Source organism: Passer domesticus, chromosome Z, assembly GCF_036417665.1.
Source record: "Passer domesticus isolate bPasDom1 chromosome Z, bPasDom1.hap1, whole genome shotgun sequence".
Lineage (NCBI taxonomy): Eukaryota > Metazoa > Chordata > Aves > Passeriformes > Passeridae > Passer > Passer domesticus.
Genome location: NC_087512.1, coordinates 8634148 through 8642850, shown reverse-complemented (window position 1 = coordinate 8642850; position 8703 = coordinate 8634148). Strand labels below are relative to the sequence as shown.

The 8703-nt window shown below is 50.7% G+C and overlaps 1 long non-coding RNA gene across 1 annotated transcript; it reads right to left on the bottom strand.

The window, feature by feature from the left end:
- Nucleotides 1-1386: 1386 nt before the first annotated feature.
- LOC135290173 (uncharacterized) lies at nucleotides 1387-7968 on the bottom strand. Its single transcript, XR_010352875.1, has 3 exons — nucleotides 7711-7968; nucleotides 1951-2073; nucleotides 1387-1846 (listed from the first exon to the last, which is right to left on the bottom strand). It is a non-coding gene; the product is annotated as an uncharacterized LOC135290173 (long non-coding RNA).
- Nucleotides 7969-8703: the final 735 nt, after the last annotated feature.

Sequence of the window (8703 nt, the reverse complement as noted above, 5' to 3'; positions counted from 1 at the left end):
ATATTCAAGCACTGGCCTCATTTCTAAAACCCTATTAAAAAAAAAAAAAAAAAAAAAAAAGATAAAAAAGGCCAGAAGGAATCAAAAGGCGAAGCCGACAGGGAAGTGCAGCCCTCTGAAGAGGACACATCTCATCTGAGCACAGTACTTCAGACACAGCTCACGAGCCCTGTTAAGCAGAGGACATCTGACTGCTCTGGTGTGTGTGAGAGCTGATTTCTATCAGCTCCCACCACATTCCTGAGAGCAAGCCCCTGGCCCTAAGAACCTGCTCATCTGGGTCTGGTGGCATGAGACAGGGGAATATTGGCAAGCCAGGGCTCTGCACCTCACCTCAGGCTCCTCTCCCCAGCCCAGCCAGGTGACTTGTTCGGGTAGAACCCAGCTAAGCACAAAACACTTTAGGAGAGGCAGGTAAATAACACAACCACAGCCTGGCATCCTGCACTGCTGGAGACCAAGGGGTGTCACTGAACTGCTGCAGAGCACAGTGAGTCACTCAGCATCCAACACCAAGCTGACTGGTGTCACACCTGGATGTCAGGCAGTGTTAGGAGACAGCTCCCAGGGCACGGACTTACCTGATGGTGTGCCCTGACAGCCCCTCAAATTGTCTGAAAGGGAGGACAGCAGGTTTGTCTGCCAGCCAGAGGTATACCCAGCAGGGCTGCGTTAGGCGTGCATGGACATGGGCAAGGAGGGAGTGGAGGTGTAAGAAGGATCCATCCTTGCCAAGGCCAATATGGGGCATGGGTCTGTATCTGGGGTGATGGGACCCTGGAGTACAGCAGCATGCACCGGTGCCCTCCAGGCAGGAGCAGGGAGAAAGGCAAGATTAAGGAAAGGAGAAATTAAGTCCTTTGAGGTGATGGTTCACCCGACTCCTTTCAGCCACCTGGTAGGGATGAGTCACTCTCTAGGCTGTTGTTTTCTCAATGTAGGCATTCTGTCTCACACCGCCCTGCTGCCCCGCTCCCCTGCCCATCCCACACAGGTGGTGTGGGGCCAGGGTGGTACAAGGCACAGGGCATCCTCCTCATCCTGCCTCTGCCCTGGCAGACCCACAGGCACTGCCACAAACCCGTGAACAACACTGCGCCAGTGCCAGGCACACCCCTGGCACCCCTGCAGTCGGCGGTGTCATTTAAACATCCTGGGCAGGACGGATTCTGATTGCCTTTATTATCAGGATAATCCATCCCCCTGATTTCCAGAGACCTCCTGCAGGTTTGCCCTAATGCCGCTGAAAGAGGAGCGCAATCCGCAGGCTGCTGGCGCTCTGGAATACGCGCGGCATTCCCGTATTCCTCCGGAGTACGCACGCCTGCCTGAGCGCTAATGTCACCCAGAGCCGCTATGCACAGCGCATTGCAAAGAGGAGGGAGCCGGAGTGGGAAACTCTGCCTCCCGCCTTCACCCAGCCCTGGATAATGAACTGTTCCCGCAGCCTCCCCGCAACTTCGCAGCTGTCTCGGAGCCCAAGGAGCCAGGTATTCTCCAGTCAGAAAGGGCCAGCTCCAAAGCAGCCCCACTTCCATGTGGAAAAAGCTGTTTTCTGGTTTACTGCTGGTTTTTCTTGGGATCCTGAGCACAGGGGTATCATGAGCAGTTGGTGACAGGGGGTATTGACTCTCTGGGTTACTTTTTTGCATTGTTCAGACTTACAGTTCATATCACAATGATGAGACATATTTTTGGCCCAGAAGCCCCTTTTTTAGCTTTTAAGGAAATAACACACAGGGAGAGCCTGGAGCATGAATGCTGAAGCCAAACTTCCTGTCCAGAAGTCAGTCAAGGAGCTCATTTCTCTTCAAACCCAAGGAATGTGAGTTGGAATGGAGATAACCTGCAAAACAGGAAGTGAGAATGCTTTGCTCTGCACCATAATGCATACTAAAAGAAAGGTGCTGTGTCAAAATATGGGATCCCATTAGGGCAGGGCCAAATTACCTGGGAGGAGGGTCTGAGGGACAGAAATAGCAAAAAGTGAGCACTGTTGCCCCATAGGGTCAAACTCAGAGGAGTCTGAGGTTCATTTTCATGAACTGAGCCAATGCCCTTCCTTTTGTGCCCCTGAAAAACAGACATTTTCACAGGAAGGAAACATAGATTCCTGGCCCACTCTAGCATCTCTCCATTCAAACACGCTGCTGTTTTTCTCCAGTTCATCTGCAGGTGCCCTCAGCTGCAGTGTCCAGACCTGGACACAGCTCAGACAAAGCAGAATTGCAGATTTCAATGGCTTACATCCAACATCCAGCATTAATGCATCCCAGGAGGTGAGCTGCCCTTTTTGCTAAACCATCCCACTATTGACTCATGCTAAGTTAGTCATCCATCTGAACCCCCTGATCCTTGCCTGCCATCCTGCTGCCTCTCCAGGCTCTCCTGTCTATGCATTCATGCATTCATTTATCCCTCCCAAATGTGGTACCCTGTGCTCTCCCTACTAAATTTCATCTGGCTGATTCCAGACACTCTCTCCCATCCATCCCAGTTGTTTTGAATTCTGATCCTGTACTCCAAAGTTCTTGCAGCACCCTCATTAATACACAGCCCTGGACTTATTTAGCAGATGCTGGTATCAAAATGCATATGATTACTCCCAGTTAGCAAAGAAGTGTATCTATTTAGCCAGCAGGAACGTTTTTATTTATAAATGCCTTGAAAATATCTTCAATTGCTATCACTCACACTGATAAAAATCCAGTGTAATAACTATTGACTCTAGCAAAGATACTTCAAATTTATTCTGGTAAATATTTGAGAGCAGAGCTGGGCCCATTCTTGTACCCAGCAGCTGGCCATACCATCAGCCTGTGAAACACCCACAATAGGTGGAGTTGTTTACCCTCACTCCCCAAAGAAGGGCAATTGTTATTTCTCTTTTTTTCTTTTTGTTGTTCCTGTCTAAGCTGTTCATAGAAGAGCTCCCTAAAATGAAAAGCAACAATAACAACAAAAAAAAATAAAATCCCCCCCAAGAAACCCCAAAACAAAACAAAAAACAAAACAAACAAAAAACCCCCAACAATTCAAACAACTAAACAACTTTAAAAAAAAAGAAAAGAAAAAAACCTCAAAGCTCTAGAGGTGTCACTTGGAAAATCGCAATCAGCTGCTGCTCAGAAAAATGAGGCTGGCGAAAGAGCTGAGCTCACTCTGGGCACGCTTGATGAGATAACACACTCTAAGACAAATCTTGCTATGTTGCAGCAGCTTTAAAATGTATTTCTTTTGATACAGAGCTATTCGTGGCAAACATGCCAGCAGTGCCTGAGCAGTGATCCTCTGAGCAGTGTTCAGTGCCCTGCCTCGAGTCTGCAGAGGAGAGGATTTTGATGAAATGGTGGCAGTGGAAAGAAGAGAGGAAGAGGTACTGGCTGAGGAGGGTTTGTGTGCTGGAGAAGCCCTCCTCAGCACTGAGGTTTGCTGGCATGGGCCCTCTTTTGCCAGTGTCTGAGTGTTTGCTAAAGATGCAGCACACACACAGCTCAGGGAATTCCTGAGCAACAGAGAATTCCCATGTAACTACAAACTTCTCTTTTCTATAAAACTGCCCAGCCTTTCCTGCCATCCAGGTAAGAATTTAGCATCCGTGACCAGGCTGTTGAACATCCACTACTTACTGCTGGAACTATTTCTTATTTACTCTGAAACCTGGCTCCACTTTTCTTCATTCATGGGGATCCTACTCTCCACACCAGAAGAGGCACCTTGCCTGCCTGGTTCATGTCTTGAATTTATGAGGAATTCCCTCACCCCTCTCGCATCCTGTGAGTTCCAAACTCGTTGCAAACCACAGGTTTCCAGCCCATCACACTTCTCTCACAGGCTGATGTTCCTGTAATTAGCAGCAGTAAAAAGGCCATCACTCGGAACAGGATTAATTAGCCCGATGGAGAGGATTCAAGAGGGAGCAGGCAGGAGCCAGGAAAATCAAGGGGAGTGCATGCCCAGGCTGTGTGTGAGGGAGGTCAGAGCCTGCCTTAGCTGCCCAGGATGCCCAGGTGCATGGTCAACACCAGCCAGGAAGCAGGAGCAGGGACCTGGTGGGCACACAGCATCAGATAATCCGCCCAGGGAGCTGAAGCTGAATAAGGGCTGGCTCAGCTGAGCATCTCATGGGGCACCAAGGGGACAGGGGATGTGCAAAAGGAAAATCCAGGCTGTGGTGGTAAATTTACACTGTGGTTAGCCCATGGGAGGTGAAGACCAGAGAAACTGGGTGAGGTTCCAAGCAGTGATCCTGAATACACAGCACTCCCATCTTCGCAGCACCAGCTCCACGAGACCCAGCTGAACACTGCTCTGTGTGCCAGGCCAGCCAAGGAGCAGCCACAGTCACCCATGCTCAGGTAAGGGACAGGGAGGCAAGAAGGGCAGAGCTGTGTTTTAGCAAGGCAGCAATGGCAAACAACCTCCCCCAGCCAGCACTCCATCCCAGCACAGACAAACCCACCCCAGATCCAGAGCCCCACACACCACCCAATTCCCCTCACCCTGTTCTGAGGCAGGAGATCCACACCATGCATCAACTGCTGGGAAATTAATGTCTCAGGGTATAAGGGTAGGAAAGGGAAACCTAATTCTGCAGGCTGGGATGAGGGGGACACTGACTTGTCCCCCTTGTCACTGCTTGCAAGGACAGGAATTGCACCCCTAAACTCCTGCCCCACTGGCTTCACAGCCTCTCCTGTCTCACTCACCTTTTTCTCCCTTTCTGACAGCGCCCAAGCACAGGAGGGAGGGGGTCTCCCCCCAGCATCCACTCCAGAGAGCTCTTTTCATTCTGCATTTAGAAGGGAAAGAAGAAAAGGCAGAGCAAACCTGTCTCGCACGTAATCTGCTGCACAAATGCCAGCTCTCAGCAATCGATTGCAAACGCTCCCGGAGGGCTGTTTTCATTTCATAATATTTATTGGGTTGCTTTATTGTCAGAATCATTACAGTTCAATGTACTGCATGGATTTTATGCCAGCTGCGCTTAGTTTGTCTTGTTTTTAGCACTCCACATGCCTTATGTGGGGCCATGGTTGCACCTGGGCTGGGACTGCTCCTCGTGTAGAGTCCCCTGTGCAGCATGGGGCAAGTTACCTCGTCTCTCTGTGTCTCTATTCCCTGCCATCCCTGGATAACCTGCGGCTTTCTGAGCTATCCATAAGCTCCTCATAAGGGCAGGGATGGCCTTTGCACACACAGCATCTCTCATAAATGAGTCCTGATCTTGGCTGACCCATTGGATGTGAAGCAATCGAAGCAACAGAGCCCAAGCCATGACACGACAACAAAGGAACTGTGAGGGAGGGAGCGACGGGAGGAGGAGGGAATGGGGTTAGAGAAGGGATTGGCAGCAGCAGCAGCAGATATTGTATATAACATCCCCTGAGGGCAAGAGCCCTGGTGAGAGGGGCTAGGATGGCAACTGGGCCAAGGTAACCATTAAGTGGAGGAGTTGCTGCACTCCTTGAGATGCAGGTGCTCTGCAGATCCTCGCTGGTGCAAACTGACTGTGTGTCAATCATCAATGTGTAGACAGGACTCAAGCAAAGCAGTGGGATGGAAAGCTCTCCCAGTCTCCATTCCATTGCCACAGCTTCCTTGTTTCTCAGGGCTCCTGGCGATTAGGTGGTGAAGAGGAGGAGACCAAAAGGCTGCCCTGTACCCCCAGCTCTCCCCCAGGAGCAGCTGGGCGTGGGAGCCAGCACAGCGTGAGTGAGAGGGACTCTGCAGCAGGCAAGAGGGGCTGCTCCCCTTGAAGAGAGGGACCCTCATCACACTTCATGAGCTCACAAGGAAAGAAATAATCAAGGAAATACCTGACCCCAGAGGAGGCGTGCCTCCCAGACACACAGCCCTAAAAACACCCCAAAAAAGACCTGCTTGCACACAGCCAGTTCAGCTGCTAGCCAGGGTTGGCAGCCTCAGGAGAGCCTTGGCCAGAGCTGCTCCCAGGTGTCCTGGGGGCATCAATGGCTTGCTGGGGACAAAGGCTGGACCCAGCAGGGATGTCAAGAGCAGTGGAGAAGGATGGGATGTCAAGACTTTCCCCAGGAGGGAGCTTAGAAGGGGAAGCAGACGATTGAGAGGGGACAACAGCATCCCTCCTGCAGCAGGTATTTAATGCTCATGCTCTGCAATAACCCATAATTTGAGCTGTAAAGGGATCCCTGGCACTAACTCAGATTCAATAAACGCCTGGGGGTGATCTGAGGTTCATCAGGCCCAAGAGAGGAGCACGGTGAGGAAACACCATGAGGAATCACCACTGAGATCCCTGCCCTGCTCCCAGGCACAGAGACCCCAGCCCAGGGCTGGGGCGTGCCAGGGGTCCCCAGAACACAGCACAGGGCAGCTCCCACCCCACCCAGTGCCTGTTGCTAACTCTGTGATTATGTGTATGCTGGGAGTTATTATGCCAGAGCTGTGGCTGTTCACTTGTGTCTCACTTTTTTCAATTACTGCCTGCACGCTGCCTTCCCAATTGCCTGGCGGGCCTTGACTCACCTACCTGCTGAACATAATTTGTTTTTAATATATGGCTCTGGCAAATTTTCTCTTCCTCCCCCCTTTTTTTTATTATTATTAAGCAGAATTATATTTTTTTGCAACTCATGTTTGTAATTAATTCCTAAACACACAATGTCTCACCAGAGCAAGGAAGTCTGAGCTAGGTATCCTCAGGGAAGCAGATACTCAGTGCCTACAATTAACCTTGTGTGCACACCCATCCCCAGAGACCAGTGAAACATCTGAGGATGAACCTCTCCCAGGATGCATTCATCCCTACCATGGCAGAAATACCTACTGTGGCTGCATAAAGCAGTTCAGCCTGGCTCCAGTAGTCCAGGGCTGCCAAATCTCTGCAGGCAGAGAGAGCTGTCATACCACCTCTGATGGGTTCCTCTAAATACTGCTTCACTTTCCTTGCCTGGCTTATCCGTGGGGCTTGCAGCCCAGCAGGATCTGGGGGCAGTTTGCACAACCCTTTCTGAAGTTCAGCTACTGCAGCAGGTCTCTGTCTCCATCTGTACAGTGGGAATGAGCTCTGGAGATGCCGCTGAGGGCTGGTTTGGAGCATCCTGGAGTTTGGAACAACCTGGAGTTTGTAACCAACTCCCTAATTTCTGGCAGCAGCTTAGCTCCTCCAGGGCATGAGGGTATTTGTGGCCCCCATATTTACACTCTTCCATTGGTGGGTGATAGTTGCAGTCACTTCTCTCTCCTCAGGGGCTGAAGTCTCATCTGGAAAATCACAGCTCCTCACTGAGGAAAGAACCTGATCTGGCACAGTTTCACCAAGCAGGGTGGGGGCTGCCTCACTGCCTCCCAAGCAGCCTCTCACCCCCAAATCCCCAGGTGATGCCCAGAGCTGGGCCACCACAGAGGAGCCTTTCATGCCTTCAGCCCACCCAGCTAAGCAGGGAGAGCTCAGGAACACAAACACTGCCTTAGAAACTGCCTCTAAATCCCCCTGCACCACACCTGTGCCTCTGCCCTCACCAGGGGGTCTGTCATTATGAAGATGCTCCACTTGCAGCCAGGAGAACTCTTTGAGCACCAGCAGGATCAGCAGCTGATTTGTGCAGAAATTGCTATTCAAACCCACTGCTGTGCACGCCAGCCAGGACACTGCTGACCTCCTCCCTTACACCCACAAAAACTTTTATGCTTTCAAGTAGGTGTAATAGCCAGAGACCCCCAAAATACCTTCACACAGTTTCCCAGAGGGGCAGGAGAAAGAACGACAACACAATTTCCCTTCAAAAAGCAAGTCAAGGAGGGAAACAGCTGCTCCTAATGACCTGATCCATCAAGCGAGCGCTGGCCCCGTCATTTGCTTCCTAAAAGCTCCTGATCATCAGTGATTATCAACGCTGGCCATGTGCATTTTGATCAGGCACAATCAAAGCTGAGTGCAGCTGAAAGAGCCATAAAAGCTTGTGCAGAGCAATTGGTATGGAGCCCTGGCTGGAGGTCAGGCTGAGAGCTGGCTGCCCACGGGCTGAGTTCCTGCACTTACCAGCCAGCCTGCTTTGGAGCTGAATGTAAAAGAGGAGAAATTATGTGGATATCCGTGGTGTTTCATTGAAAAGGGACTTAGAAGGGTCCTGGGAAATGGCCTCGGGCACCAGGCTTCCCCAGAGCATTGGGATATGACACCTGCAGGAGGGGGTAAAATGCATCCCCCAGGTGACAGGACAGACCCCACATTACACACACAAACTGTGGCAGGAGAGGCTCAGAAATCCTTTCTCAGAAGCCATCACCACGCTGCAGGCAGTCCCATTTTGCCTGGCCTGAACTGCAGTGTTTTTCTTCCAGTTGTTCTCTTTCTGGTGAAAATGTTTAGTTTTCCACTCAGAAAGTTTTGGCTGGAGAAATGTGGGTCCAACTTTTACTCTAAATTTGCTGGTGCTTTTTGTGAGTGCTAAAGCTGGTGCATGTGTGGGGAGATCCCCAGGGCAGCCACTGAGAAAATATCCCACCCTCTCGACTGCAGCTGCTGCCAGGACAGTATGGGCTGGAAAACAGTCCATGAAACATGGCCTGTTTTGGTCACTGGATTATTTGAGGCCAATGAGTTAATTTGTTCCATGTTTAAAGCCTTGTCTGTAAAGCCAAGTTAATGCAAGGAATAAAATTCACTTGGAAAAGGAGATCTGCATCCACAGCTCAGTAAAAGACCTGGCAAGTAATGTG